Source organism: Rhinolophus sinicus, linkage group LG03 (assembly GCF_036562045.2).
Source record: "Rhinolophus sinicus isolate RSC01 linkage group LG03, ASM3656204v1, whole genome shotgun sequence".
NCBI classification, from domain to species: Eukaryota; Metazoa; Chordata; class Mammalia; order Chiroptera; family Rhinolophidae; genus Rhinolophus; species Rhinolophus sinicus.
Genome location: NC_133753.1, coordinates 133,068,399 through 133,087,443, shown reverse-complemented (window position 1 = coordinate 133,087,443; position 19,045 = coordinate 133,068,399).

The window sequence follows — 19,045 nt, the reverse complement described above, 5'->3', positions numbered from 1 at the left end:
ACTATGTCTTAGCTTCTAGGAAAAACATTTCAACTGAAATGCGCAGACTCTAATTGAATATGTTAAATATATAAGCTCTGATGTGCTGGAGAACTTCAGTTTTTTGTTGTTGTTGTTGTTGTTGTTTCTCCCCCAGCATGTCCCTGATCACAGAACCCTAATCTCAACACCTTGAGCAAAAGTTAACAATCCTTCATTTGATTTAGAGATTCAGAATCATTCTCCAGTGATTTGAGAACATCAATGTAATGTTTAAGCTAGTATTACCCCCCCACACACACACACACACAATGTAATAATTACGGTATCTGTATCCAAAAAGTGAGATTAATTTTCACTTATAGTCAATCATTATATTTATATCCTTAGCCCATCATTTCTTATGAGCTCTAGATCTATATAGGATGCTACATGAGATTATTTCAAGATCAATTCAGAATCTATCCTGTACAATAATCTATTATTCTCCCTTCTCCAAAGTCTGACATATTATCAATTTTCCCTAAATAAATAAATTGCTCTAGAAGCCCCATTGCTTTTATCAGAAAACTAGGAGTCTTTCATAATACCTATATTTAGACAAAACTTTTATTAAATTTATCCCTGATTTGTCAATTTTAATTCTTAAATATGTATATTTTTAAATCTGTCTCCTTTCTTCTTTGCTGGCCATCATCCCATTAGTTCAGGTATTATCAGCTGTTACCGGGTCTATGACTATAGCTTGCATAATAGTCCTTCCCCCGTCCCTCCCCCACCATCAACTTTACCCCTCCATCCATATGTTTGTATATGCGGGGACTGGTAAGCCACGTTAAGGAATTTTATATTCATTGTAAGAGTAATGGGAAGATATTGACATGTTCCAGGGAAATTTTAACTAATGAGATTAACATTGGAAATATCATATATATGTGTGTGTGTGTAGTTGAAACTACAGGTTTTAAGAATCCTTTGTGCATAGTACTTGAGCTCCAACTATTACTCATAAAAAGTAGTCATTAATTTAATTTTGTAAGTATAAGTTTCAACTACACACACACACATATATGCTGCAGTTAAAATGCTATTTTCAAAAGTTAATATTTTGTTGCAGATAAAACAGGTGCAATATCATATTTGTTTTGGAACATCTGATTAACATTTACATCTGATATCTGACTATGAATAATATGAAATTTTTTAAAAAGTTGCATTTGTTAAGAATTTTTTTTCCAGTTTTGATCAATGTGTATTAGACTTGATATAGGTTAGCAACTAGTAGTTTGGGAATGGATATAAAGTTTTAGTTCATAGGTGATAAAAAGCATCACTGACAGTCACAACCTGGCCTAACACTATCAACTCGGTCTTGCTGTTGTAATGAACTGGCCTGGCACTCACAGCCAGGCCTTGGTGTTCTGCTGTTGGATATAAAACATCATCATCAGACAAGGCCACTCTGTGACCACGATGCATCCAGAACAAAAACAAAATCAGTATCTAATCATATCTGAAAACTGACAAAACCATGAACATTGTCCTAAACACAAGAGAATGACCAAACAACCCCTATCACACCGTAGTTAGTATCAGTGACTGCTCTTGATTTGCCCATTTCAGAGTTAGATTCACTGTAGTCTTCCCTCCTTTTAGGTATGGTTTGGGTCTCCCAACAGTACCAATTTCACTGGTGCTGTATGCATGCTGCCACACAGATACATTCATATTTTATTGGTACCAAACCAAATTGGCTGGAGGGAAAAGAAGCAATTAGCTACCTTTTTAAGGTAACTTTTAATGCATTTACAGTATGCTAACTACTTACCTCACTGAGGTAGAGAATATCATTAGGTATTAATCTGAATTCTCCAAGGCTGAATTAGGTTATGGGACTATAATTAAAGAACAGAATCAGAAAGAGTATATGACTAAGGTACCCAGGATCCAGAAGTTGGATGATATTGTATATGTGGCTTATATTCTAATAGCATAAATAGCACTGCATACTCATACTCTAGTGAGCTCAACAAAAATCAGTGAAATGCTGTGGATGATGACGATGAGGACTGTGATGTTGAGAAGAACGTATTGGAAAGATGTTCAATGTAATAGTTTGCTAAGATCTATTTTTAGAAGATTGACTCTTAACAGAGTTGAATGGATTTAAAACAACTACTGAATAGCAGTCCCCTTCGATGAAAACCACGTTTTTTAAGAATCCTTATGTGCATTGTACTTGAGCCCCAACTATTACTCATAAAGAGTAGCAGTTAGTTTAATTTTGTAAGTATGAGTTTCAACTAGTTTTAAAATATTCCCTATAAGGGTGACCATTTTAGCTACTAAGAAAATAACCTGTTTCAGATAGTATTTAATATAGAAAAATATTAAAATATAGCATTAACTTGTTAATTCTCTCATGAATAGAGGAAAGTTAAATAACTGGGAAAAGTGCTGAGAAGGCATTCATGTGCAACAAGAAAAACATGGATTATACAAGATTTTTAAAACACAAAAATTATCAGATTACATTTAAAAAATAATGGCCCATCTATACATTATATAATTTAAGAACACAGAAAAGTTAAAGACAAAAATATTGGGAAAAAAACATTAAGCAAATAATGGGCACTGCTATGTTAATGATTATATCATGATAAAATTAAACTTACGTAAATGATAAAAATCATATATATGATTTACTTAATAAAATTGTTAATATAAAAAAGCAAAAATTGGTAAAAAACGGGAGTGAAAAGCTGATAGGTGTACTAAAACAATAGTGGTAGATTTTCATACATAGTTCTGTTATTGACTGGTCAACTAAATAAGCAGAAAGAGAAGAAAAAGAGGAGGGAGAAAGAGGAAAAGAAAAGAAACATGATAAAGATGTTCTGAATAACGAAGTTCATGAGCTTAACAAAACTTTAGCGCACACATGGAAATTTTACATAAATTGATTGCATATTTTTTTTTATATACCAAGTCTGAATTTCAAAGACCTGGAATCATACATATCACATTTTCCAAATATAATAAAACTAAAAGTTTATGACAAAAAAAAATAATGCGAAAATGTTTATTTGGAAATTTAAAAATACTTTATTTAACTTACGAATTTAAGTAGAAAGTATAATGTATTTCAAACTATCTAGAAATGAATCACAATAAAGCATAGTATCAAAATTTTTATAATGGAAATGGTGATTCAAGTGAAATCTATAGCCCTGTATGTTTATACTATGAAAGACAACTGGGTAAAAAGCAGTATATTTGGTTTCTAACTTAAGAGTTAAGAAAGTAATAGCAGAACAAATCAAAAGGAAAAAAAGGAAGTGAGAAAATAAAGTTCAGAAATCAATAAAAAAAAGAAAGATCAATGAAACCAAAGTTATTTAGGTATAGAATAGATCTAACTTTGATAAAATTTACAAAGAAAAATGGGAGAAGATATGGGCAGTATAATGATTCAAAAAATAGGCACAACTATGGATTAAGAAGATAAGAGATACAAGGAGTAACTTTATACCAAACGTATATAAAAATTTTGTCGAATATAGGTACTAGTATCAAAATATCAAGTTCCAGAAAACTATTTCAAATATGACAGCCTCTTTACAAATGAAAAACAAATAAAATTAATAATGTGTACATTTGTAGAAATATATGGGAACAGATATACTGCAGGTGCCAAAAATATGTATACAAGTGGACATTTTGGTCAAAGTTGCTCAAACACTAGTTAGGCATAATCATAAGTGTCTGGATGCTGATGGTAACCACTTTGAGCACCTCTTGTAATTGCAGAAGTCAAACATAACTTGTATTCATCTTCCGTTATCGGTATATATTGAATACTGCAATTTCTAGTTTTTTTCTTTCTTAAAATGTGTATACATTTTTGGCACCCTCTGTGTGTGTGTGTGTGTATGTGTGTGTGTGTGTGTGTGTGTATGGCATATAGATCATAAATGTATATTAAATATATACAATAAAAACATATCTTTAAACCATATTTATATCAATTTATATGTGACATTCTTAAGCTACACTATAACATATCTATCATACATATTTTCATATATAATATAAACAGATTATATATTTTTATGTGTGACATATGCAAACTATGTACTATATAACATGAAATATAATATACAGAGTGTGCAAAAATATGTACACATTTTAAGAAAGGAAAAATGTATTAAAATTGTAATACTCAATTATAACAAAAGATGAATACAAGTCACATTTGACTTTTGCAATAACAAGAAGTGCTCAAAATGGTTACCATAAGTGTGATTTTAATACAGTCTTAAATGTGCATACATTTTTTGATACTTTCTGTGTACGATAAAACATGTATTTATATATCATATATAATAAATATATATTATATATTATATAATATATAGTTATATATATTATATAATATATATATATAATATTCTAGATTGGATGACAGGTAAAATTATCTGTGGACATGTACATTATATTCTTAAATGTTTTAAAATAAGATAGTAAAATAAAAGAACCTTGTATATGTATTAAATATGCTAGGAAGTTATTTTCTAAAGATTATGAGTAATCTACTTCAGAGCTCTTACATAGAAATAATACTATTAATGTATCCCATTTGGCAAAGATTTCAAATACATTATTTTTGTGTGTGTAACATGTTGTTCAGAAATGGCCTTTAAGTCCACATAAGATCTTAAAAGCTAAAGTAAATTACTGAGTGAATCTCTAACTGGCATTGCTCATTAGTTTTTCTATAATTTATGAGAAGTATGAAAGAATACTAAATAATACTTAATTTCTCAGATGGCTACAGAGCTGCTTACTGGTAAAATCCTTTGAGTGCATTGTGGCTCCTTAAGTAAAGTGAGTGTTAGAGTCTGTTCAGTCTGTTATAAGAAATCCAGCTTTATGCTGTGGAAACACTTTACACATTTTACTTAAGTTTTTTTATTTTTTTAAGCATATTCAATATATTAGGCAAATAAGCCAACTTATTTGTTATTGTTATTGTTAAAATCAAAGTTAATGCTATAATTTCTTCATCTGAAGGGAAAATGCTTATAAGCAGTGTATAAGAATCTGAATGAATTCAGTACCAATGTCCAATACGGAAAAAAAATATTAAAAGGGAGAAATGTCAGATTTTATATGATTTTAACTTTAAGCATATAGGATATTTTGAAAATTAGGGTTGGCAACTACGTATTTGCAAATATTTACGTGCCATTTTATTTAATATACTATGGATGTCATTAATTCAGTGAATTGTGAATTGACTGGACTCAGGTTATATTGGAACTCACAAAAGGTTTATTCAGTTTTTACTAAAATGGCTATTTTTCTTTGTAAAGCAGTGGCTACTCACATTTTATATAAAGGAGTATAAGTTGAAGTGACTCAATTTTCCTGCTTACATCCATTGCGTAATTTTTTTGTGCTGACTTATTCTTTTTTAGAGATATTGATCATCATTATTTCCCTTGTCTTCAGCTAAAGAGAGTATTAGGGTAAAAATCATCCACACTGGGAAGAATCAGACACTCTGGTGACAAGTTATATGAATTACTTATGTTATAGAAAGTTTCTTTTTTTAACTTAATATTATGAGAAATATATTCTACAAATGAATACTAGATAGCAAGAAGTTAAGAAATAATTCAAGTACTGAGAAAAATGATTCAATTATTTGTTGACTATTCCAGGTGCCATCTCACTTATTTTCCTCTGAGGGGCAGTTACACAGCTGTTATAATCCCCATCACAAGGCTGAGGTTCCTCAGCTATCTCAGCAAGGAAGTATCAGAATGCAATTGGGGTACATTTTCTTTGTCTTCAAAGTCTTAGTTATATTTTCTTTACCATTTTGTAAGCCTGAAGCTAGGACCTTCCCCATAAGATCTATGTATACTGGAACAAGGAACACTGAGGCTACTGATTGTCAAGATTTTACGCAAGGGGATCCTTGGGGTTCAGATTCCCATTAGAAGGTAACCTAAGGTAGTACTTGCCTCATGAAAATTATACTAACCACTAAACTCGATTCATTTAGTTTCTAAATTTGAATATCTGCCTGTTTAACTCCACACATATTTCACTTTATTTCATTCATTTTATTCTGGTTTGTAAAAGGGAAGAGAGACATGTGCCAGTAAATTCTCCTGTCATAGTACCTGGTTTTTGCTAGAAGTTAATGTTGCAGAGTGTTGATTTGTTAAAAGCAAACTGTCAATATATGTATCTACTTACTTGCTCCTACCCCATTACCCTATGCCATTCTAGTATTTACAAGGAAATGTACTGCTTTTCATGTTTTGTGATTATTGTTGGCTGTTACCCTATGTCTAGAGGCAAATTTAAAGATGATGAAATGAAATGTTTTACAATTTCTGAGTAAAAATGCAATGTTAAGTGAGGCTAAGTCATTCCTGACAGCATTAGACGTAAGGAAAGACTGACGTGACCAGTGTTAATTTTTAAGCACTCTTAAAGTCTTTTCATTTACAAAGCATCATGTAAAATATTTATCAAAATTGATTTTTTTTTTTTTTTACTTTTTAGTCATTTTGGGGAGAATTATACTAGATAAGGAATATGAGAAAAATTTAAGGTAGATATCTAATTACCATAGAAGCTCTGCATTTTGTCAAATACGTATTTCTTTTGATATGTTTTAAATCATGTAAGGCAAAATATAACAGGTAATTTATTTTTGTTCTACATGTAATGACTCAGACTATCACAAATTACGAATCCTGTTTTCTACTGAAATGACTGGCATTTACATTTAAATATATATATATATATATATATATATATATATATATATATATATATTCATTCAACAAATATTTTTGTTCATTTATCAGACATGAAGCACATACCAAGAGACATATGACGTACAGACAGCAAAATATTTAAAGTTACTTATATATGTAATGTATCAAGTTCAATAAAGAGGTAGCTCAGAATAGAATAAAGCATCATTTTCTAAATTTGTGCTGGCGATAAGAAAGAAGAAATCCTTTCTGGACATCTGGTCTCAAGGGAAAATATTGTTATTCCTTGAAAAATAGTTTTTTTGAACATAAAAACTTGATGATTTATTTTAATCAAAAGGACTGCAACAAAAATCAGCATTCCATTGTGTGCTTTGCTTCATGTTATCTGCCTAAAACAACAGCTTATTTATTAGACTTGTGTTTGTGTTAAAATTTCAAAGAAACTTTTTGTCATTTAGTGAATTAATTTACGAAATCCTAGGCCTTAATGTTCAGTCTCAAAAAGAAATACAAATATGTCTTTCTCTAAATAGGATAAAAGAAAACATGAATGAAGCTAGATATAAAGTTTGTTATTTTAAATTTCTGGAGAGAGATGTTTATGCTAAGATTAAAATGAAACATTCTATGAGAGGAAGTGTGGGGAAGAAAGGAAAGTACACTAAGTAATTGAAAATAATGGAAAGGATATGGAGTGGCTTTTGTGGATAAAAGTACACGGAGTCAAGGAGGAAACATATAAAGATGTGTTAGTTTATTCCTATTACTTTCCTTCCAAACTATGTTCTTGTTGACCCCCATGTTCTCCCCCATCTCTTCATTTTGACAGCTCAAATAGATATTGGGTTCTCATTGTTAATATCACAAAGAAGTTTGTGTGGCATGTAAACAAATGTTCCTGGCACATGGGGCCATAGATCAAAAGGAGATTAATGCTTTGGAGAGCACCTTAGCTTCAATAGCTTTCAGGAAGTAGATGGATTTTAAAAGCAGATTAAAAGACAAACTGCACAGCAAAGTGGTATCTGCAGAAAGCAAAATAAGTGATGAAATGCTGTGATGGTTCCACTAGTCAGAATTTGCAGAGGCAGCATCTATTCTCATAAGTGTCTTATGATTTCAGCATACAGTTCTAAACTGGGTAGTTCCCAAACACTAACGTCACCTAATAATGTATGCCTTTTTTCTCCCATTAGTAGGCTGTACATCTGTCTGAAATACAAGAAGCCAATACAGATGTCCAAGTCGTTAAGATTACTGAGAGCCTTGTCTTGTTTACAGATAAAGCATCGATCAGACTCAGCCTTTAGGTCCAAAGAGTGACTCATATTAGTAAATACATTTGCTGACACAGTTCTTAACACGGTAAATATGCATTCTGAAAGTCAAGAAAAGCGAGCTACAAAGCATAAGTAGGCTTATAAGAAGTCTATGCTCCCTTAGAATATAGATGTTCTTTGCTCCCTATTTTAGTGATTTCTACATTTACACTATCAAGAGCATCTTGAATTAACATCTCATGGATCTCAATCTTTGAAAAAAAATTTACCCGAGCTATATCATTAACTCATCATTTTCCAAATGTTACTCATAAAAAAGAGAACACCCAATAACCAAAGTTTTCAACTTATGTTGAAAATTACAGCCAAAATGAAGGAAGTGTATTTCAGTTAGCATATTTAGGTTTACTGTTATTGCTAATATATGATATCTGTCCAGTTTTAGTATTTGTTTGCTTGGTTTTGTTTTTAATATAAACTTTCCCACATGTCTTAATGTGGTTTTAAAGTATATTGACATTAGACATAAATGCTACAAACTTATAAAAAAACCCACAAAAACCTCAATTGAAAGCTTAATTTGCCCTATCTATTTGAATTTTGAATACCACATTTTAAAATTTGATTTGTTTTGTGTTTATTTCAGTCAATATTTGCTATTGTCAGTCAATCAGAGGGACAAAGCAGTTCTGAGAACTCCTGTGTCACTGGCGGATACTCTTAGTGCCTATGTTTTAAAAACCTGAGCAATTTGAAGACAATATAAATTATTTAATAAGAATAAACATATTCATTCTCCAGCCTGTTCAAATACTTCTTCCTTCACAGCCTATTCCCTATATTTAAAAAAAAAAAAAGTTAAGTGATTTGATTTTATACTTGCAGTTACAATCTATCAGAGATGTGAATATATTTCTTTCCTTTCCTTCATTATAAAGAATACAGTATTTTGGATATTAGGGGCTTGATAGTTATTGTTATTAATATATTCATTACACAATATATTTGAGGGCTTATAATGTACCAGGCACTGTATCAGGCACTATGTTTACAGAAATGAAAAATAATCAATGTAATCCTTAACCTTTCATATTTAAATGCTCGATTTTCATGATTTTACATCAAATAAATTCTGAAATTAAATAATGCAAAATAATTCAAACAACAATGTGATTTTCCTACATTCTAGTCTATCAATGGATTTCTCCAATGAAAATTAAAATAATATTTACAGATATTACAACGGTTCTGAGTTGTACTACTCAAGAGTTATATTGAGTATCTCTTGGAAAACCCCACACTGAACATAGAAAAATGAGAAAAATATATAAACAATCTGTTCATCGTGTACAGGTGAATTTTAACGTATTCTATTTTTCCTTTGATCAGTTATAATTAGAAATCATTTTCTTTATCATTTTGACTAACTCAATCCATTGAAAAATAAATATTGTTCAGTCTTACTGGTTTTTTTCCCTAGTTTTATGATTCTGTAAGACTTTATGAATTCTTGAAGGGGATTTTTTTCCTTTTGAATATCTACATAAATTGTACAGTCCAGCTACATTTTGTAATCTGTTCTCCTAGATAGAAATCAAACTTACATGACACAATGATCAAATAAATCATTCGCTATACACAAAAAATTCTTTGCATTAAACACGGGAGCATGACCATAGTCATGAGCAGGTGTAAGGAAAGCCCTAGAAATGGCCAGTTTTGAAAACACTCCACGGAAATTTGTACTTGTCAGATTGAGCCTTTCTGAGGGTTAAATATGTAGGAAATTGAAAAATTTAGGACAAGAAATGGTTTTACAGTTAGATGCATAGACTGAAATGCCCTTGAAGTGTTCTTGTTGCAACAAGAGCTCTTCTATTGTGTGTATATGAAGGGTAAGAAGAAGGAGTACTTTATATTTAAAATCTGTATGGCTGATTACTTTTTTTTTTTTCCTGGAGGCTATCAAAGTACAAAGTTATACCTTTTCACTTCAAGTAAATATTTTAGATAAATATAGGGGATGTTGAAAGAGTACATTTTACATTTGTTTAAAACAACATTAGAAAAAGCATTAAGACAAATTAAATACCTATGAAATGATAATGTCTCTTCACAATGCTTCAAGGGAATTATTTTAAAGAGCAAAGAAAAATAACTCATACTCATTTTTCAAAACCTTATTTGCTAAGGCATATGGAAATTATAAAAATATATCCATAGTGTATGTAATATCATAATTTACATTATTCTTTACAACTTTTTTATAGTCCAGTGATTGAATCTTTTTGGTAGAGATATATATTCCCATTGAGTTATAAGAGCTGGATATATATTTTTGTTACTTTTTAAGAACCACCCACAAGGTAAAATTATAGGTGATTTACTAATTTTTAGTAAACTACCAGGCTAATTCTATTATTTTGCACTTGTTAAAATAATCTAATCAAGATAAGGACAGAGACTTCTACACAATGCAAAGGAAAAGGAGGAGGAAAATACCTATTACCTCCATAAGTTGCTGTGAAAATAAAAAGAAAAAAAATATATTTGAAAGTTCTTTGAAAGTGTTTTGAGCGTAAATTTAGCAAAGATATCTTTACTAATGAAATAGATAACAAAGACAAAAATGGATGATAAAAAGAATATATAAATTCATATTATATATATAGTCTGTCACATGTGGAAGCAGAGGTATGTTTTCCCTGGAATTTTTTTTTGGAGTGAATCACAAAATTTAGATTCCCATATACATTGGAATACTAAATAGTATTATGGAATACCATTATTATTAGGTTGGTGCAAACATAATTGTGGTTTTTGCAATTACTTTTAGCCTTTTAAACCACAATTATGTTTGCACCAATATAATAATAGAATACATTTACAATGCCTCAAGACTCTTCCTGATAAACCAGGCATTTTATTTTACTTATAAAATTTTGGTTTATAAAAAGCTGTTTTAAGGGCCAATCCCCGAATCCGTGTCTCTCTCCTCAGTGAGATCTCTGTTATTCTCATCTGTGGTGAAGTGCTTTATTATGACATGTGCTTTGCATGTAGTATTGGTTTGTTTCAGTGCCTATACAAATGCTTACATGTGCCTATCTTGTCATGTTATATGTGATTATCACATTTAGTTGTCATCTTCTAAAGAGGTTTCTTTTCCCCTTTTGCAAAGCTTTCAATAATTAAGCGTTGAAGCTTTTTGTTGTGATCTTAAAGAAGGTATATGTGTTTCTCCACCAATTACCTCTCTATTGATTTCCACTTAAGTATCACAGCTCCTATATTGGCTTGCTCTGAGCATGGTGAAATATTTATTTAGATGGTTTTCATTTACAATTTATTCTTATTCTAAATGATTCCAAGAAGGTAGCCAAGGATTTAAATACTGTAGCTAAAGTATTGATTTTGAACTCTGTGAAAATATATAGTTTTGCCCTGTATCTTTCAGAATTTTTACCTTTCATAAAATGATGAGCTACCAGCATCATTTACCTAAAAATAAATGATAAAATCACTTGCTTTCCACATGAGTTCAGACTATATTTCTGACAGTTTTAATACCCAATCTTAGAAATTTATTAATATAACCTGACTGTAGTTTTTAAATTGTATTCATGAAATAGCTTTATTTCCTCAATATTTATAATTTGTTGGTGTCCAAAAGTGACTTTTCTGTATTTTGCTATGTTCTTATTATAAACTGAATATATCCAAATTATTCCTTGTCTTTTTAAATGTGTATCACATCTTTTGACAGATCGATATACTCAGTATTGGAACATATAAAGTGAAGAATAAATTTATACTTAGATAAGGAATATATTTAACTTACGACTCTGGGGAATATCTTGGATATCTGCATATAATGAATATTCTCTATGACATCTGTGCTTAGATGATCTTCCCAGAAGGAGCTGCTAATTTCACAATCATCACCATCACTATAAACAGTGTACATATATAATAAATCACAAAACAGATGACTAAAATAGGTGGCTATTTTAGTTCATTTAAATTTACCTTTCATCTTTATTCTCTGATAAAAGACACCCAATTTTAGTAGATTTAGCATTGTTCTCTTTTCTATAGTAGTCAACTATATTTCTAGCTGGAAACAAATGGAAATTATGATTATTATCTAGATGAATTAAGGCAAAAATAATTAATTTGGCCCATTTGTATGGAGTATATATGAATTAGGTCAAATATATATTTTTTTAATTTCAGAAATAATTTTGGATTTATCGAAGAGTTATAAATTGAGTTAGGTTCCTCTAACGTTCACATCTTATGTAAGCATGGTACATTTTTTAAAACTAAGCATTTAACATTGGTATCATACTGTTAGCTAAACTACAGACTTTATTCAGATTTCCCCAGTTTCTTCATTATGTTTTCTTTTTTTCTGTTTCAGGATTCAATGCAGGATACCTTGTGTTCAGCCAGAGTGTAAATTTGACATAATTTTTAAGGAAAATAATTTAATTCTCTACATCAATTAATTTGTAGGGATGCCTGTTTGTTTGTTTGTTTTTTTCCCTTGTTTTAATTTGTTTACATTGTCTTTCACTTTTGTATATTGATTTTTTCCATATGGAAAATGCAAGCTAAATTATTTGTGCATTTTGACCCATCTTGTTTAGATTCATAATTTTTAAGTCAAGTTACAGGAGAATTATTTCAATGTTGGAGCTTTATTGGAGTGAACAGATATTACTATTTATTTTCAGTTATCATATCTCATTAGAATAATCTTTTTATTTAACTCATCACACCTTTTGCTCAAGCAGGTTAACTGATAAGAATAAATCCTCTCGGTATATTTAACAAAAAATGTGACAATATAAGCTCTTGAAACTGACAGGATATTCAAAACACTTTTTTCATGTGGAATAATAAAATATTTTCTGTGGCATTTCACTTAGAATTTCTTTTGACTTCTAATACTGAAACATTAGGAATAACTACCCATGAGCATAATTAAAATACAAAATTGTATTACTTAGCCCACAATGTGTTAATAAATTGCAGTTATTATTGTTATAATTTAATCCATTCTCCTGATCACACAAAGAGAACTGGACTTAGAAATAGAAAATGAGGGCTAAAGTATGTCCTTCCATTCACTAGCTCTTTGACTTTAGTTATATGACTCAATGTCTCTGAGCGTGAGAATCTGATATATGAAAAAGGGACCCTACTGAAATTATGAAATTAACCATTCTTTACAAACTTTATATAGAATAATAGATATAAAACATAAACTGGTTAACACACATATTCATGTATATACCTGAGCAATCGCTGGGCCTCAGTAATATGCACCTGATACTAAGGAACTTATTTCACAGCAAAACTTATTTCATAGCACATACATAAGGCAAAGGACTCACTCACATTGGACTTACTGGTATTAACATCACATGAAACAGCTGGTCTGACAGAATGCTGGAATGACCCATTGAAGAGTCAATAACTGCATCAGGAGGAGACAACTTTACCAAGTTGGATGCTCTCCTGCATAATGTCTTTCATGCTTTGAAACAGAACCCAATATATAGTGCTCTTTCATCTCCAGCCAGAGTACAGGTGCAGAAGACACCCAAGTGATGGAAAGATAAATTATATTTCTCATCGTTAAATGTCTTAAGTGTACTACTTTGACTTCTTCTCTTTCACTTAGAGTTCTGCTGATTCAGAAAAATGCTTCCTCCGGGAAACACAACGATGGCCACGCTGAAGCAAACATCAGCGCTACCACTTTGCCAGCCCCAGCGGCAAAAATGTAATAGTCTATAGGAACCCATTAGAGGAAAACTCCCCAAAGCTAAGACTCTAAATAACCTTGTTTCACTGATTAAGGCTACAGATGGAATTAAAAGTTCCTATTCAGCTGACTTTGAGATGGGGAAGATTATTCTAGATTATCCAGGTGGACTCAATGTAATCACAAGGGTTCTTAAAAGTAGAAGAATAAGGCTGAAGATATACTCAAAAGACAGATTTAAAGATGCTCTGCGGTTGTCTTTGAAAATGGAAGAAGGGGCCATGACAGGGAATGCAGATGATCTCTAAACGCTGGAAAAGGCAAGGAAATTTCTTCTCTAGAGCCTCTTGGAAGAATGCAGTCCTGATGAAATTTTGCTTTAATTAAGTGAAACCTATTTTACATTCTGACCTTCAAAACATAATAAATTTGTATTGTTTTAAGCCACTAAATTTGTGATAATTGGTTACAACAATAAAAGCTAATATATGCATAAAATTGTTGTTCAGCCAAAAACTGTGTAAGCAACTTTTTTTGTGGTTCAATCTATGAAAACTGATATTTTTTTAACTCCCCAGTGGTTACTTGTGCACATGTTGCCATTTTGCGTTTCTGTTTTTAATTTGCCTCTCATTTTTTAAAATATAAACTAGATTGTAATTCTGGACAACTGTATGGTTTACCAATTCTTAACTTTTGGGAGGAAGTGAAAAATGCAGAACTAAATAAATATTTCCAAGGTAAAATATATGATACAGGGGTTGGCTGATTTTCTCAAAAATATTTACCCCACATAATTTTAAGTGATATGGAGTTTTATGCTATTGGGTAAAAGATTACAATTGGTATTTAAAATATAAATTCAATTGAAGTGAAATCTTGCTTTTTTTCCCTCTTCATTTTGACCAATAGGGAGCTAAGATTGGGGATATACATGGCCTTAACTCCCACAATATCTCATTAGACATCATGATATCAAAGGAATTTTTAAAAATGCCTGGAGACTCTTCTAAATTTACTTAATGTGAAGAGAATCTATAAAATCCTCCAGCCAGGCTGGTTTCTGATTTCTTTCAAGGTACCCCCCATGGTCTCCAAGGGCCATGGATTCTGAAATACATGTTTGGAGGCACAGAACTAAATTTTAATAAGGCTTTGATGTGTTTATGTGTAGTCAATAATTTAGGTTATTTGACCTAACTTCTATTCACACAAAGTCAGAAGGACTTTAGAATAACAGTTATTTTTCTGTACTGATGTTTTAAGTAACTTACCTACTCTGTAAAAAAAGAAATCTCTAAATATTTTTTTTAAAGTTACAGAGGCATAAGGCTTTTGCATTTTTGTAAAATTTCAGAGATTCACCTAAAGAAATTCTTAAACAAAGGACACAAGAAGATGTAAGCAATTTTTGAGCTTTATTTAGGCAAGTTTGCAGTAGTTTGTGTTCATTTATTTATTTTTATGTATATTGAGTATAATGAGTGCCAGTTTTCTCCCAGTCAAAAAAAGTCACATATATGGAAAAGTGGACCCAATATATAGATGATGTATTACAGAATTTTACACTTAAAACCTCTCTAGTTTTACTAACCAATGTCACCACAATACATTTTTTTAAAGTGGAAAAATAGAGCTCTTGGTGTTGGATTGGGAGGTATTATTGTGAACTCGTGACTAGATAGGTAGATAGATAAGCATATATAGATATGCATATATATGTTTACATATACATATGTATGTGTGTCTGTGTGCATATATTATTTTCCTAGCTCTGTCCAATGAGAAGGTTTAGAAGCAATGAAACCTTCGCTATTAATATATTATACCTAAAGCTGGTATCTTGGTTTTCAATTAGCATTCTATACTAAAATGAAACAGGGCTCCTTTAGGAAGGCAATTTCCCAGGAATAGGACAGAGGAAGTAAGAAGGCTGTAATATGTTGTGCCAAAATTGTAAGGGAAGGCTCAAAGAATGATACGGGTGTATCAGAACATACGAGACAGGTTGAAGGAGCTTCCACTGATCAAATCTGTCTTAATTTTAGCAGTGAAATAATGATAACAACTTAGAATCTAGTGAACATAATAGAAATCCTTCATTTATAATACTAACTTGCAGGGAGAAGGAAAAACCTTTCTTTACAATAGAATGCTAACTAATAAATACAGAATTTAAGTTGTTTTTTTAAATCACTATTTTGCAGCCTTACTGGTAGGTAATAGTTAAGGCAAATATCATCAATAGATGCTAAAATTAAGGGTGACTGTTTGATGAGAAACATTATATTTACATACTCTCAAAATACCCCCACCCCCAATACAAAGGGAAATAATAGTAAACTATAGTTGCAAAAACCTGGCCACACAACCTTAAGCAAATTTCCCCAGAATAGGACAGAGGAAGTAAGAAGGCTGTAATATGTTGAAATTAGTATCACCACAATTTAACAATTCAAAATTATTTGCTGAGAGAAACACAGGATCACTTTTATGATAACCCTGTGAAAATATGTATCACATGAATCAAATAGGGAGGAAACATCAGAGAAACCCTAGCTGAGGGTCATTCTTTAAAATAACTGCCCTGTTCTCTAAACAATTAATTGACTGTTGTATACTATTGATAAATTATATTGTATTTATACATGAAATGTCCTTTTTATAAGAAACATGCACTGAAATATTTAAGAGTAAAAAAAAATCATGTCTGCAACTCACTCTCAAATGGGTCACAATGTTATACACACATATACACACGCACACAGGGAGAAAATAATAAGGAAAATATAGTAAAATGTTAACATTTAGGTAAGCTGGGTAATGAATAAATGGGAGCTCTTTTTACTATTCTTGTAACTATTCTGTAATTTTGAAATTATTTCAAAAAAATTAAAAATTCAAACATATATTAGTATAATTAAAAGGAAAAATAAGACGTAAAGACTTGAAGACATTTTCAAATCTTTTCTTTAGTAATGCTGTCACTAGAACAGGTATTATCATTATCACATAAAATCTTACAAATATGTTTGTGGTCTAATGACGTTATAGAAATGCATAATCTGTTCTAAGTGATATGAAAGATAATTTGTTAAAAATGATCAAAGAATAGAGATCTAAGCCAGTTACCTCAAAAATAAGAAAGGGTTACAAGAAAAATAAAAGTATATTGCTGGATCCATACTTTTTATTTTTTCATTTGGAAACAGAGATTGAAAATCTCATCGAATCTATTTTTCAGTTTTGTACAGTGAATTCAGGAAATATATGTATAGTTTATGTAAGGAAACATGGCCTGACATTATTAGGGTTTTTCAGCACTTATGTTTTTCCAGTGTTGGAATCTTTTAACTTAAATTGAGATAATGGTGCTAGGAAGAAATAGGTATCAATATAAAAATATTTATTATGCGCCATCTACTTTTAACCCAATCTCATACCATTTTCCTTCTCATGTGTCCATATTTAACACTAACAACCTGCTGAGTGCTCTTTGATTTTACCAAACGTGTTACAGGTCAGTGTCCTTGAACTTGCTTTTGCCTTTTCTAGGAGTCTTTCCTTCCAAACATTTATAAGACTTTCTCCTGGCTTCATGTTTCATCAGCTCCCTGCCCAAATGTCACGTTCTTTGTGAAGTGTTCTCTGACCACTCCCTGTAAAACATTGTCTATTTTGAATCACTCTCTATAAATCAGCCTTATCTCCCTTTGCAGCACATGATCCTATCTTTACCTGTTAGGCCTTCAGGGACACATAGAGTGCAGAAGAGTTAGACACAAATGAACAAAACGTTAAACTTAATTCCAAATCAATGGCTTTGCTACTGACTTCACCAAGATACTATTTTTAAATCATTCACTTGTGTGTGGTGATAACAGTTACTCAGGCACTAATTTTGTTTTTTATCATTTCCCCAGTATGCCAATAATAATGAAACTCAATGAAGCTTATACTCTTTTGTCCTAGTTTTATGTCTGGTTTTCATGACAGTGTTCTTCTGAACCATGTGATGGTGGCAAACACTCAAACTTTTGGCAAGAAAGCAACTAGTGAGGAAGAAAGTAATGATTGTGTGGGCCACTGACCAGGACCAATGCTCAGAACTGTGGGTTACAGAGTTTGAAAACTCTCTCATGCTGCCAATGTCAGGTGATGACTGAGACCTAGGTCTGTCTGTGCCTCCCCAGGGAGCTGCCAGTTTTAATGATATATTCAACATTTCCTATATCTAAATGATATTCAAGAAAAAAATAGGGTTGTAATTAAATTGATATCAACTTTTAAAAGATATACACACATGCTAATGCTAACTTTGGGGAAAAAACATTAATTATGCCTAGAGAAGGAATCCTTCCAAAAGTTACAAACAAAAACCACACAAATACACACACAATTTGATTTGGTAAGAAACTTAATTTTTTACCAATTTTTTTTTCTGTTAATAACTTTGAATTAAAGTAAAATTTGGAAACTGAAATTTCTGTGACACATAGTGTAGATGACTATACAATATATTAGGAGCTGGAATTAAACAATCTCAGTGATTGGATAAAACCTAAGTTGTTCATGGCTGACTTTACAGTTTGAACTGCCTTTCATGTTTCTGCCAAATTTCAAATTGATCTTAGAATGTCTAATTTGTTTCTCTTGGATACTTTCAAATGTATTTGAATCAAATGAGAAATTAAAATTGAAAATGATTTGGTCCTCTGGCTTTCTATTACCTTTTCTCAAAGATTCCAACTTGCCCGCTCTATCATATTTGCTGGCATAAATCCACTCAGTTCAGCTCTAATTTGTTGATGGAATTGAAATCTGCTTTGTTCTGTTTCTATGGAATTAAAATAGGGAGAAATAATGGACTCTGTTCACAAGCTCTCGGCTTTGCCTAAAATAGAACCACCCCGGTGGGAGCTCTGCCGTACCTGGCTGCTTTGTGTAAGTTCTGCTTGACTGTGAATTGGCTCTGGGATGCATTTCTGCTATCCAGCTTGTTTTGCTTGGTTGTTTTATGAATAACCACCTGATTATTTTCGTCTTTGCTTTATTGAAAAATCCTGCACCACTTTTGGTTTTGCCAGCCAGAAGAGTAAGAGGACCTATTCAAAGCAATGTCTGGAAGCAAATTTGATAGCTTTAGTGAATAAATAGAGAGGTTTTAGTTTAAATGATTCATACATGCTTCGGAAAATACACCTAAC